The sequence below is a fragment of the Drosophila albomicans genome, chromosome 2L (genome assembly GCF_009650485.2).
Source record: "Drosophila albomicans strain 15112-1751.03 chromosome 2L, ASM965048v2, whole genome shotgun sequence".
Classification (NCBI taxonomy): Eukaryota; Metazoa; Arthropoda; class Insecta; order Diptera; family Drosophilidae; genus Drosophila; species Drosophila albomicans.
The window spans coordinates 26,816,912-26,830,320 of NC_047628.2; the positions used below are offsets into that span (position 1 = coordinate 26,816,912).

At 36.0% G+C, this 13,409-nt stretch overlaps 1 protein-coding gene across 3 annotated transcripts in view; it reads left to right on the plus strand.

The window, feature by feature from the left end:
* The window catches only part of LOC117563956 (uncharacterized), a 107,023-nt gene that overhangs the window by 56,189 nt on the left and 37,425 nt on the right, over nucleotides 1-13,409 (plus strand). The gene's annotated exons all lie outside the window — the stretch shown is intronic.

Here is a 13,409-nt window from a genome sequence, read left to right on the forward strand (position 1 = left end):
TGCAACGTAAATACTTTAATGGAGTACTAAGTAAATAAATCTAGCAACATTTCAATAAAATTGTAAAATCAAATTTGACGTTTTCCAACTTCAAGAAAATAAGAAATTCGATTTCTTGATTTTACTTAAAACTGAAACATGAAACTCTAAGGAGTTAAGGACAATTATTGTTCAAATTGATAGATTATTATTTACTTATCGTTTATGATAGTTTCTCTTTTTGGTATCCTAAGCAAATTTCAATTTTCGGCAAGTTCATTTTAGAATGCAACAAAATTGAAACTTTTATCTTTTATTTGAAACATAAATTCCTGTATCTTAAATTTCCATTCAATCCTTAGGCCTTCGAGCTTCGCTTAGATAGACTAAACAAACTGTACTGCAAAAGGTAAACTCAGCCTGTTTAAGCAGCTTGCTTCAGTTGCTATTCTCTCTGTGTAGCAACTAAGTAGTTATTGTTTGCGTTGAGCTAATGTATCTGTTAGATACTTAGTTGTAGTTGCATTGCCAATCAGTTGGCAAACAATCGAGTTGCCTCATCAGCCAACTATACAGCAAATGTGGCACTTTTGATTGATGCCATGGTGACAGAAGGAAACCTTTACCTCTCTCTCACTCTCTCTATATCTCTCTCTTTCTCTCGCTCACTCTCTTCACCTTCTCTTTCGCTGGTGTTGTCTGTCAGGCAGCTGTTATTATCAAATAACCGCGCATATCAAATAACAGAACAGAACCGAGACTTTTGCAAGCATTGCACAAAATGCAAGAGATACCCTGAGAGAGAAGAGAGAGGAGAGAGAGAAGAGATGAGTTCAGTAGCTGCTTCAACTGCTGTGTCTGTGGCTTTGCTCTATGCACAAATAGACTTAAATGATGTTTACGAAGCCGCAGAGATGCTGACGTCGACGTCGACTGCATTGGTTGCCAGTTTAGTTCAGTTGAGTTGAGTTGCAGTTGCCAGTTGCCACTTCATTTCTCTTCCTTCCCCTCTCTCTTTCTCTCTCTGTCTGGCTTGTGCTCCTGCGACTTGTGTTTGCACATTTGTTTGTATTTGTCAGATATTTGTGTATCTTTTTCCACATGGCAATTGTCTGTCTGTAACTGAGCATGTGTGTGTGTGTGTGTGCGAGTGTGTGTGCGAGGGTGTGTGTAGAAAAGTGCAATTTGATATTATTGCCAAATAGCAAATACTGTTAGCGCCACATGAAACAGTTTTGTCTGTAACCGGTCGGGATTTTCAAATACTACAACCTGAGTATCTAGAGTATCTCGTAGTATTTGTATTTGTGTGTGTGAGCATCCTCTGCTCTGTGCTCTTGTGTGTGGAAAATATTGCCATTTTGTCACATTTACTTAACTGCTACAGCAGCAGTTGAAACAGCAGTTGAAACAGGAGCCAAGCCATGGAAGACAGCTGTGATATCTGTGGCATGCGGCTGCTGAGGTTTTCACTTCTTGTATTGTTCAAATTGTGGCGTGTGGTTTTAACTCCTTTCGCTTGCGCTCCTTGATCCTTTGCCTCGTTTACGCTTTTCATTTTCCACGCTAAATATGATTAAATATTTCGTAATGAGGCTGCGGTTTCATGACGTTGACATTGTTTCTTAGTTTGGGGCACAAACCCAAAACGCGTGTCAGCTTTCAGTGCCGAAAGGCAACAGCATCAGACAACAACAAAAGCATCAGACTGTTTATGCGATGTAAGGAAAACTGTGAAGACAGACAGGTTTTGTAGGCTGGCTAATTGACAGTGGAGCTGTTGTGGCTTGGCTCAGTGTTGGATAATGCCAAAAATGGGGCTTATGCACAGGAAATTGTTCTTGAACAAAGCCTAAAATAAGTTAAATTTTGTGAGGAATGTTAATAAGAGATAATTTCTTAGATTTCTTTGTAGTAGGATAATACGCAGCTGTGATCTTTAAAATAGCAGTGCCCACGTTCACGATTTTAAAAATGAAAATCTATTTTATATAATTATCTTATTATACTAAAAATACTATAATAATTAAATACCATAAATACTGTAAATACTAAAAATAGTATATATATTATAAATACTATAAACACTATAAATACTATAAATATCATAAATACTATAAATACTATAAATACTACAAATACTATAAATGTTAAAAATACCATAAATACTAAAAATACTAAAAATACCAAAAATACTATAAAGACTATAAATATTATAAATACTTTAAATACTATAAATACTACAAATACTATAAATACTATAAATACTATAAATACTATAAATACTATAAATACTATAAATACTATAAATACTATAAATACTATATATACTTTATATACTTTATATACTATAAATACCATAAATGCCATAAATACTATAAATACTATAAATACCATAAATACTATAAATACCGTAAATACTAGAAATATTAGAAATATTAGAAATACAAGAAATACAAGAAATACTATAATACTATAAAATATAAGAGCTTAAGGTAAATATTTTTTAAATAATTCAACAGTTTTTCCTATTTTAGGGAATTCAATATCTTATGTATATGAATATTAAGATAAGAAAACATTTCTGCCTCAAATATTATTACTATAGTAAATTCTTTCCTAGTTTACTAAGACTTCATTTTCGTAGCCTACCTTCAGCATTCCCTCACTAATATAGTTCTCAAAAAGTGTTAACAAAAAATGTAATACATACGTTATGAGAAATATCTGATCTGAAATTTCTTAGAAAATGTCGAGGGAATTCTCAGGATTCGGAATATTCCAAACCCACGGATTTTCCTATGAATTTACTCTGAATTTATTTAAATGTATAAATTTAGCTCACATGAGTTGGACCTACCTCAATGCGCTCCAAGGGCTCCAAGGAGCTCACATCCGTTGGCCTTGTCAAGGTCATAAATACACACACTCACACACACACACACATACACTCACGTACACACGACGCGTCGTTTTGGGGTTTCCATTTTCAGGGACAATGTTTCGGTTGAACCGATTAAATTGTTTTTCGTATAAATTTCAAATTAACAAGCACTCGGCTCTGAAAGTTTACTGATTTATTTTGGATTTATATTACTTGGTTGCGGCACACGAATGAGTTGACAACGAGGAGAGCGGAGAACGAGAAGAGCAACAATCAGGACATATGAAACCCTTTTGCTTTTGCTCTCTCTCACTCTCAATATGTCGCTTCCGTTCGCTCTATCTCAACCCAAAAAAGGAGGAAAAAGAATTGGAGCGCCAAGCTTTTTATGAGCTCTGCCTTGATTTTCTCTCTACGTTACATTTTTTCTCCATTTTTTTTTTGTTGTGCCACCGAGGCGACCCTTTTTCTGCATCGGATCAAAGGATTACGAAAAGTTTGGTGATGCGTAAAATGAGTTTGATGTTGATATAAACATGTTGATGATGTTTTAATGTAAATAAAACTGCAGAGCAGTCAGCCCAACGAATTGAGCCCGCACACACACATCCACACACACACACACACACACACACACACTCTCTGGAGTCTGGGTTTCGTTTTTGGGATGTCGAAACCGCAATCCTGTAATGATGTGTAATCGTCTGCGGCTAAATTTGTTGTACACTGTGCTTTATATACGTGCGAAACTACAAAATAAGGCTTATCAATGTATACATGCATCTTGAAGACAAGTCTATTTAGGAGAAAGTACAGAAGAGGCGACTAAAATATACCCTGTAAAGTTAGCTGAATATTAGATCAAAAGAGAAAAGAATATATTTGTTGACTGCTATGAAAACTGAAGAGTAGCCCAAACAAAGTTAGTAAATATTACTACTGTTCATAACTAGGAAAACTTTTAGAATCAATTTCTCTAGAGCTTAGCTCAGCCCTGGTCTATTTAGAAGAGAGTGAAGAAAAGATAACTTAAAGTGATACTGTAAATGTAGCTGAAGATTAGATCATAAAAATACAAAATTTCTTTGATCACAGCTATGAAATTCAGCTTAGCTCAGAAAAAGGCAGCAAATATTATGGATCATAACTAGGAAAACATTTCGATTCAATTTAATAAGCTCTAGAGTTTATGTCAACCCTTCTCAAAAGTGCTTCAATTTTAATTGTTTGCTTTAATTTTAATTGGTTTATGAAAAGAATTAAGTCTTAATTGTATTTGACTTAATGTTTATCATTAAGCCATAGGCAAGGGTTAGCATCGTGTTATTATAAATTAAATCCACAGGAAGCTGTTGATAGATGTAAAACAAATCGATATGCAAAGTAAGTGTTCTATAGAAAATAATTTTCACTCAGTTTTAAGTCTTCAATCAGTTGTCAACACAGTTTTTAATACTCAAACTTTAAGAACTGTCGAAGGTAGAACTAACCTTTCTTCAATCAGTTTTCAATACTTAAACTTTAAGAACTGTCGAAGGTAAAACATTCCTTTAATTCACTTCTAAGTCTTCAACCACTTTTCAATACTCAAACTTTAAGAACTATCGAAGAGTATTTGGCAGGTAAAATGACAGACGAATGTTGATTACAGATCGTATTTGCTTTGTAGTGTTTTTTTTTCAAGTATTTAAATATCAAACTCCAGACTGAAATTGAAATGTCAAAGACGCTTAAGTGACAGGAGCAGCAGCAAACACTTTATTATGTGAGTGTGCGAAAGAGAGTTGAAGCCAGTTTTATTCTCTCTCCTTTTCACGCACGTTTGCTCCTTGATCTCGTTGTGTTGTGTGTGTGATTGGTGTGGAGTATGGAGAGCATGGGTTACTCCAACTGGGCAGGACACATGCGAAATTGATGCGTGACCGCAGCACGTACGAGTTTTTGGCTATAAATTCTCAACACTCTGTCAAAAAAGTGTTTTAAAAATGTTTATAATTTTGAGTGGCAACGACAGCAAACAGCAGCAGCACAAGTTGGTTGTCTGCGCCACGTCTGCACCTTTGTGCCATTGGGTCGTGGCTCCTTTTGGCCTCGGCACGCGCCAAGCGAACATTCCTTCTCCCCCCACAAATAGTAGGGTTCACTGTCCCCAAGGCGTCATCGTTGTTCTCATCTCAATAACGTACTGTGCGTTGCTTTTCCTTAAGAAACGTGCGTAGTTTTCTGTATGAATTGGCACTCACACAGAGATAGAGACTGCCTCACATATTAGCTGCTGTCTCATAATGCGCTTATTACGATGGCACATAAAATAACAATTTATCTGAGCATTACAAATTTCGGCCCCCAAACGCGCGGCCCTTTTATGTCAGCTCTTGACAGCAGCTCTTAGCTCGTAGCTCAGTCAGCTGCTTCTTCCATCCTTCGTCTTTTGCTGTCATTATGCTAATAGTTTTATTGCCACAGACTGCTGCACTTGCTGCTTCCTTACTTCCCTCTCTTTCACTTTCTCTCTATCTCTCTTGAATGCTTAATGAATTTATTAGCACGTGCAGCCCTGGAGTCAGGAGATCCTTTAGCCATATTGATGTTTGTATTGATTAGTTGAGCCTCCTGCTACCTGAAAATGTGTGTGTGTTTGTTTCACTTACCTTTTGAGCAGCTGCACCTTGTCCTCTCTTCTCCTCCCTCGCTTTCTGTGGCACAGCTGCTTACAAAAATATATAAGACTAATAAATGCGACTATTTTTATATCAAGCTGAGCTCAATTGGATGGCCCATTGTCAGGGCTAAAAATATGTGGCTGAAGAGACATGTTTCTATGTATAGCATAGACGGTTTATTTATTTCCTAATTGATGTCAAATAAACCCAAATTAAGGCCAACGTCGGGACTCATAATAAAATGAGACATAAAAATATCGATATTAGTTGAAGAGTGCACGAAAGGTTCGAGTATGGACAAAATAGTATATTTTAAAAGTCAGCTTAATATACTAATCTTAATTAGTTGGAGATAGATAAAAAAATAAGAAATAAAAATATGGAAAAAGTACTATGTTTAAAAGAAAATACTATATTTAGTATAAAAATAGCGAAAAATACTATATTTAAATAAAAATACCATATTTAATGCAATTAGTTGGGCATTTAATATACCAAATAAGGAAAAATTCTGTGTCTGTAAGAAACTAATATAATTAAATGTAGTATTTTCTTTTAAATGTATGATTTTTCAGTATTTGGTATATTAAATGCCCAACTATTTTCATTAAATATGGTTTTTTCTTTTCAACATAGTATTTTTCGGTTTTTTTTTTTAACAAAAGTACTATACTTAAATTTATCAGTTTGTTATTAAATACAAAAAATATGAAAAAATACTATATTTAAATGAAAATACTATATTTAATGCAATTAGTTCTTGTAAGAAACTAATTTAATTAAATATAGTATTCTCTTTTAATTGTATGATTTTTCAGTATTTGGTATATTAAATGCCCAACTATTTACATTAAATATGGCATTTTCTTTTCAACGTAGTATTTTATGCTATTATTAAATAAAATACTATATTTAATTTAATCAATTGGCTTTTAAATACAAAAAATATGAAAAAATACTATATTTAATTTAATTAGTTTGATTTTTCATATAAAATATGCCAGTACAATAATATCACTTTTAACTACGTCAGCTCTTTAATGGATATATTTATTATAACCGACATTTACTTTAATAGACAAAGCAAAGATTTTGTTAAAATATTTTTGCTTTTTAAATTTCCCAGCTTAAATCGTATATACTTATCATTTAAATGTTATTTTGAGCTGTAATCAAAGTCGGGCGCTTTTTAAAAGTATCTAAATTATTTCTAGGAAATTCTCATTGATCCTATTTCTATTTGCAGTATCGTTAATGCTATTATTAGAGTGCTGTGTATTTGACTTACACAGCTGAACAAAAATTCATTTAGCCTTTTTTTTTTTTGCTGTCGTTCTCGTTCGACTTCGAACATCCCTAAAACCTGCTGCCACAGAAACATCTGTTGTAAGCGCATTAAAGGCTCTCGTCACAAAACGGTCAATGTCCTGCTGGTCAAAGTGGAGGGTCAGAGGGTCAGAGGGTTATTTGCGCTGAAGATGACACAATTTAGAGAGACAGACGGACAGAGAGCGGGCCATTGGTCAACAATCAAAATGCGAAGCCAACAGCGAAGAGTTGGGGGAGAATCTTATGGCTATTTATTAAGCCTTCAGCACATGCCACATTCATCAGCCTCGCCCCGCTTTAATTGCTGACCTTCTGCCGTCAGCCAGCCTGACCTTTGGCCAGGAGTTCCGCTTGAGTGCGTTACGGCTTTTGGGTCTCAGACTGCTGAGACTCGAGAGTTAAATCGGGTGGGTGAATTTGTGTCTCTGTGTGTCTCTGTGTTTGGTCCAACCCCTTTTTCGTTGACCACCCACTCAATGGTTGCTCTGCTCTCGTAATTCAATTATAAAATTCTCATGGTCAATACGCTTTAATTGCAGTTTTTATTTGGGCGCGTGCGGATTAGGTTTTTGTCACAAAAAGAAATGAGAAGTGCCAGCGAAGCGTATAATGCGCTCTGAAACTAGTTTGCCTTCTCTCTCTATTGCCATTGGGGTGGGCGTTGCTGTTGGGCTGTCAGTGGCACCAAAACTCATTTAAGGCCCGAAAATGGTGTCCCCATGGAGCATTTTCAGACTGCGTGTGTATTTGTGTGTCATGTCCTGGCACTTCCTGACGCTGGCACGCACTCTTTTTTCTCTCCTGCAACGGACATTTCCATTTACCGCAATTTCCTCCCACCTCCCGCTGTTTTGAACCCCTTTTGGGTCGGTCTATTAAATCGAAAAACGATTACAAACTATAATGCAGTGTATTTGTATTGTTTTTGCCCTGTTTTTGTGATTGTGTTTGCTTTCCCTCATGTGTCACGCAATTGCCGTCTAGCTGCAATTATTGACTTTGTCTGGTCAACGCATCTGGCCGAAAAGCAACATCGCTGTTTTCCCTCTCTCTCTCTCTCTCTCTCTCTAATGTCAATTCCACCTCTCGACTTCCCTGGGCATTAAACTTTTGTTAGTTTTTCGCTGTCTGTCTGTCCTTCCGTCTGTCTGTCTGTCTGGCATGGCTTTTGTGGTCATGTCATTGTTTCATTTTCACACGCAACTACCAACTACTGACTGCAGAAGCTGTAGCCAGCAGCGTGGCCCACAGCCACTTCCCCTTGTGGGTTGCCAAACCTCCTTCTCTCCCCCCTCTTATGTATATCCCATCCACAGCTGTTAAATTGCGTTCATTTTTATGTGCAATTTCTGTTTTATTTGTATTTGATTGTGATTTTATCAATATGTTTTGCTACTGCAGCCCCGCCCCCTCAGGTTCGTCCTTAATTGAAATGTTCAGCGAGCGTAATATTGCCAGAAAGTCGCCTCGCATGTTTGGCCACATAATTCCTCTCCTCCCGTCCCCCACACACACATTGCTCTTAACCCTTATGCAGCTACATAGTACAACAGCCCACCAAACTCAACCCCAGTCAATTAATAATAAATTATGATTTTCATTGGAAATGAGAATATTATACAACAGTTGTGGGCGGCTTCAATAGTTGTGGTTGTTATTGTTGTTGCTGCTGCTGCTGATGTTGTGTCTATGATTAGATTCTTTGCAACAAATTAGCTCAGCTCAACTCAAGTGTAGACCACACACACACACACAAGTTAAGTTTATGTGTGAGTTAATTAAACTCAACTCACAAATAAACGAGAATCAAAGGAATTTTCAAATTCACTTACTATTTTCAGCTGGTTATTCGCTTTCATCAGTATATTGAGGTTTTGCTTAGTTATTGCAGTATTAAATGTTAAAGTTGAGTTCAATATTAAATGTAGCTGCAAATATTGTTTGGTATATACTGTATAGTATATATTATTTGGTATAAACAGATTGGTATATACTGTTTGGTACACTTAGTTTGCTATATATTGTTTGGTATTTACTGTTACTGTTTATTATTTACAGTTTGGTATATACTAATTAGAATATACAGGTTGGTATACACTGTTTGGGATATTCTGTTGGTATATACTGTTTGGTATACATTGTTTGGTATTTACTTTTTTTAAAAAAAACTGTTAGGTATATATTGCTTGGTATATACTGTTTGGTGTTTACTGTGTGGTATATACTGATTGGTATATACTGTTGAGTATATTCTGTGTGGTATATACTATTTAGTATCTTCTGAATGGTATGTACTGTTTGGTATATTCTGAGGGTATAAACAGTATATACTGTTAGGTATATATTGCTTGGTATACACTGTTTGGTATATACTGTTTGGTATATACTGATTGATATGTACTGTTTAGTATATTCTGTGTGGTATATAATTTTTGGTAAATTCTGTGGGTATAAACTTTTTTGGTATATACTGTTTGGTATATACTATTTGGTATATACTGTTTGGTATATATTCTATGGTACACACTGTTTGGTATTTACTGTTTGGTATATACTGTTTAGTATATTCTGAGTGGTATATTCTGTGGGTATAAACTTTTTTGTATATACTGTTAGTATATTTTGTGGGTATATACTGTTTGGAATATAGTGTAGGTAGGTATATACTGTGTGTATAGTTTATAGAAGCTGCTATTTATTGAGATAAAAATCTACTATAAAATGCCAGTATTAAAGAATTAAATATAACTGATTACCCCTGATATTTTAATACCATTTCCTTTAATCATTACTTGCTTCATGTTCATCATCATCGATTTTGCCAGCTGCAGCTGCATTTTATAAGCTTCCAAGTTGCTTTGTCTGCACAACGTTATCGCATTCAATATAAAAAATAATTGCAAAGACTTACAAAAAAAGAGGGAAACGAAAGACAAACTGTAAGGGGAGCAAAAGCAAATATTTCAATGATTTAATTTGCAAGACTGTCGCTTAATTAGTAAATGATTTTTATCTGTCGCAAACATTTTGAACTCTCTCCCCCTCACTCGGGCGCTGCGGCAATGGGAAAAATATGTGTTTAATAAGATAAAAATCATTTGCAGCGTTTCAGCGTTTCAGCGACTAATTCCAGAAATTGCCTGACAGCGAACAAGGCAAACAACAGCAGGGGGGAGGTGAAAAAAAGTGTCAACTATAGTTGACCTCACAGCGCATCAAGTGGCCAGAAGAAGAGCACAAAATGTCAGTGGAAGAGACATCAAAATGATGTTGCACGAACGAGAAAATAGAAGACAATGCACACAGCACAGCACAGCACAGCAAAAAAAAAAGAAGCGAAACGAGGCAGTGCAAATGAAGTTGTTGCTAAAGCTGCTCCCAGGCTCAGACAGCCGCACTTCTAGTTGTACTACGAGTTGTTGTTTATCCTCTTGTTGTTGTTCTTGTTGTTGTGGGCAATTACAGTGGCTCGAATTGAAACTGTGCAACGCGCGCTCTCTCTTAGTCGATGTGCTCAGTGTGTGCAGTCACGAGATAAACAAGTTGGCAGCCCTGCTGCAAGTGGCAAGTGGCAAGTGACTCCCAACTACGACAACGTCTGAATCTCCGGGACAAGTCTCCTCTCTCTCTCCACACTCACCTCACCTCTCCCTCCTCGCTTGTCATTGCAAGCTTTACGCTCATTTTCGCTTTTCGCAATGGCGGCATTTCGTTTCCTCCTTCAGCCATTTTTTCGAGTGTATGTGTGCTGCTCGAATTGCATTGTTACGGCCCAGGGAATGACATTCAGCATTCAGCGTGGGCGTGTGTGTGTGTCAGTGTGTGTGTGCTAAGTATCTGTGTGTATATGTGACTTGCGGTTCGACAAGCGTAAGACATTTTCAATTACAGTTCCCCAATCTCGATGCCATGTCCAGTCACAGTCTCGATTCTCAGTCTCGGTCCCCGTTGCAGTTTCAGTTTCGAGGATTTTGGCTGCAGCTTTTGGCATTTTGAGCCATGTGGCGCACTCGTTAACATCAAGTTGCAGGTCAGCCACGAAATGCGTCAATTAGACGAAATTGCAATTGCTCAAAGCAAAAGGTTTTGCCTTCCAACTCAACCCACAAACATAAATTCTTCTTTACTCTTATGAGTGTTAATTTGTGTTTGTCAACAATGATGTTCAACTAACTTGGCTTAGTTGAGTCGTCATTTGCTTATCTACTATTTATTTATAGCCATTAAAGTGCTTTACTTCGTACATTTTCAATACAACAATTTAAAGTGCATCATTTATTTAAATTGCTTTGCTTTGTTTTGTTTTGTTTTGTCTCTTGTGCAATTCATAAATCTTGTGCATATTTATTTATGCAAAAAGCGTGCATGAAATTTAAAATATTTTATTGATGCACTTTGGAATTAGCTTGATACATTTTTTTTGCTCTCTGTCAACAATCGGATTGCACAATTATGCATTTTTTACATTTGCCTAAAGCTGTGCCATTTTTTATGCGCAAAATATTTAGCAGATTTATGCATTTTTTAGTTGACAAACAAAGTAGATTGATTAAAATTAATTTGAAAACCAGTTGAAGGCGGCTTTCGGTGAAGGTTTTTTTTCCATTGTTTGATCAACGCAAAGTGAATTTAAAGGGGACTTCAAAATGTAATTTTAAAGTATAAATTTTGTATGAGTTGAAAATCCACATTTGTAGTAATTTTAGAGTTTGTGTAGAATTTATTTTCTCAATTTCTTTCCGGTTCTTTTAATATGCTGTTATGCTTTATCTAATACATATAGCTATGAACATTGAAATAGCAGTACTTTCGATGCGTTTATACGCAGCTTCCAGACAACATTTATGTTAGTTTCAATAGCTTAAAGCATTAATATCGAAATAATTAAACAATTTTTTCATTGTTAGTAACTCAATATATTAAAAAAATATGGATAATAACAAAAGAAAAAGAATACATTTATCTCTCTTTGATTCATTTCCACTTCATTTTTATCAATTAGTTTTTTTAATTAGAAATGCGAGTGTTAGGCGTTAAATATAGACCTATATTATTTGTGGTTATTCTTAACTATTTTGTCAAACTTATTACATACATTTTTGGGAGTAAAACTTTAGCTTATATCAGAATATTTCTTTATATATGTTTTCTAATTGATATTAATCAATTCTATTCTATTGATATTATAGTACTATTTTCTTCGTGCTGTACTGGTTCGACACTTAAATAAAGAAGCTAATTATTTAAAAAATTGATATTAATCAATCCATTTCAATTATCTTAATCAAGTATTAAGTTTAATATATTAATCAATTCTATTCTATTGATATTAATCAATCCGTTCTAATTTGTATTTATCAATAATTTCCATTTATTCAAAAACTGGGTGTTGCTAGCCAAATAAGTTAATAGTCTAAATTAGTTCTTAGATCTCCGCCGCAGTTTGTTTTATAAATTTCTTAACTATGAATGTTAAAAGTAGTTTGTTCTATTTTAACATAACAGTTTCTCATGTTTGTCCACTTGATGTTTATCAATTAATTTCCTTCATAGGGAAATGTGGGTGTTGCTAGTGCCACAAGTAAATTACTCCCGCTGAATAAGTCATCAGTCAGTTGTGTGTGTTCCATTTATTTGCCGCTTCTCTTATCAGCGCATTGCACTCTTCGGTGTACCGTTAAGTTTGTAGTCGATCAGCCGCACTTAAAGTAGAGGGTGCTATAACTGCTGGTTGCATTAGTGGCCTCACCTCGTGGGCTGTTAAGTATCAACACCCGACTGCGTTTCAAGTGCAATTAGGAGTGCAACTTTATGAGTCACTATCTAGCACTCCAGCACAAAAGCAACAACTATGCTATGCTATATATGACCGCGACCCTAAACCACAAAGCAGAAAGCACGACCGCGATCGGGGTCGTCAGTGGAGAGAGGGGAAGAGGGATGGGGAAGAGAAGCGACCAGAAGTGAGTGAGAGACGACGCCTGTCAATCAATCGCCTTGGGGGCACTTGGGGCATGCCACGCAAGTGGATTGCTGCAGCCCGAAAAAACACTTTAGTCATAAATCAATTAAAATTGATTTGCGGCTGTCCCTGCTTCTTCTTCTTCTTCTTTTCCATACTTTTTCTCCTCCTTCTTCTTCTTGGCTTTCCACTTGGAAGCTGACAAAACGCAGTGCGAATTACGAGTTTCATTTCTATATAAAATACATCTTTTTGCTCTCTCTGTTCTTTATGTTGATTTTCAAGCATTTTCCAGTAATGAATCGCAGTGCTCGAAAATTATCTAGCATCTATTTTGCTGTCTGTTTGTCTGTCTGGTTTATGCCACACAGTTTTGCCACTCTTCATTTCTTGCTTCTTTTCGTTTGAGCGATTTATATGAAAGAGTCGAAAGTTGCCTTACCCCATTTAGCTATGCGGCATGCAGCATGCTGCATTCAACATTTGCCGCTATCTGCCGCCGCATCTTGCAGCATCGTCTTCTTTTTCTTATCTGCCGGAGACAGCGTGCGTGGCAAACGAAGCATGGCAAGTCAGGGTCGTCGCAAGTTGC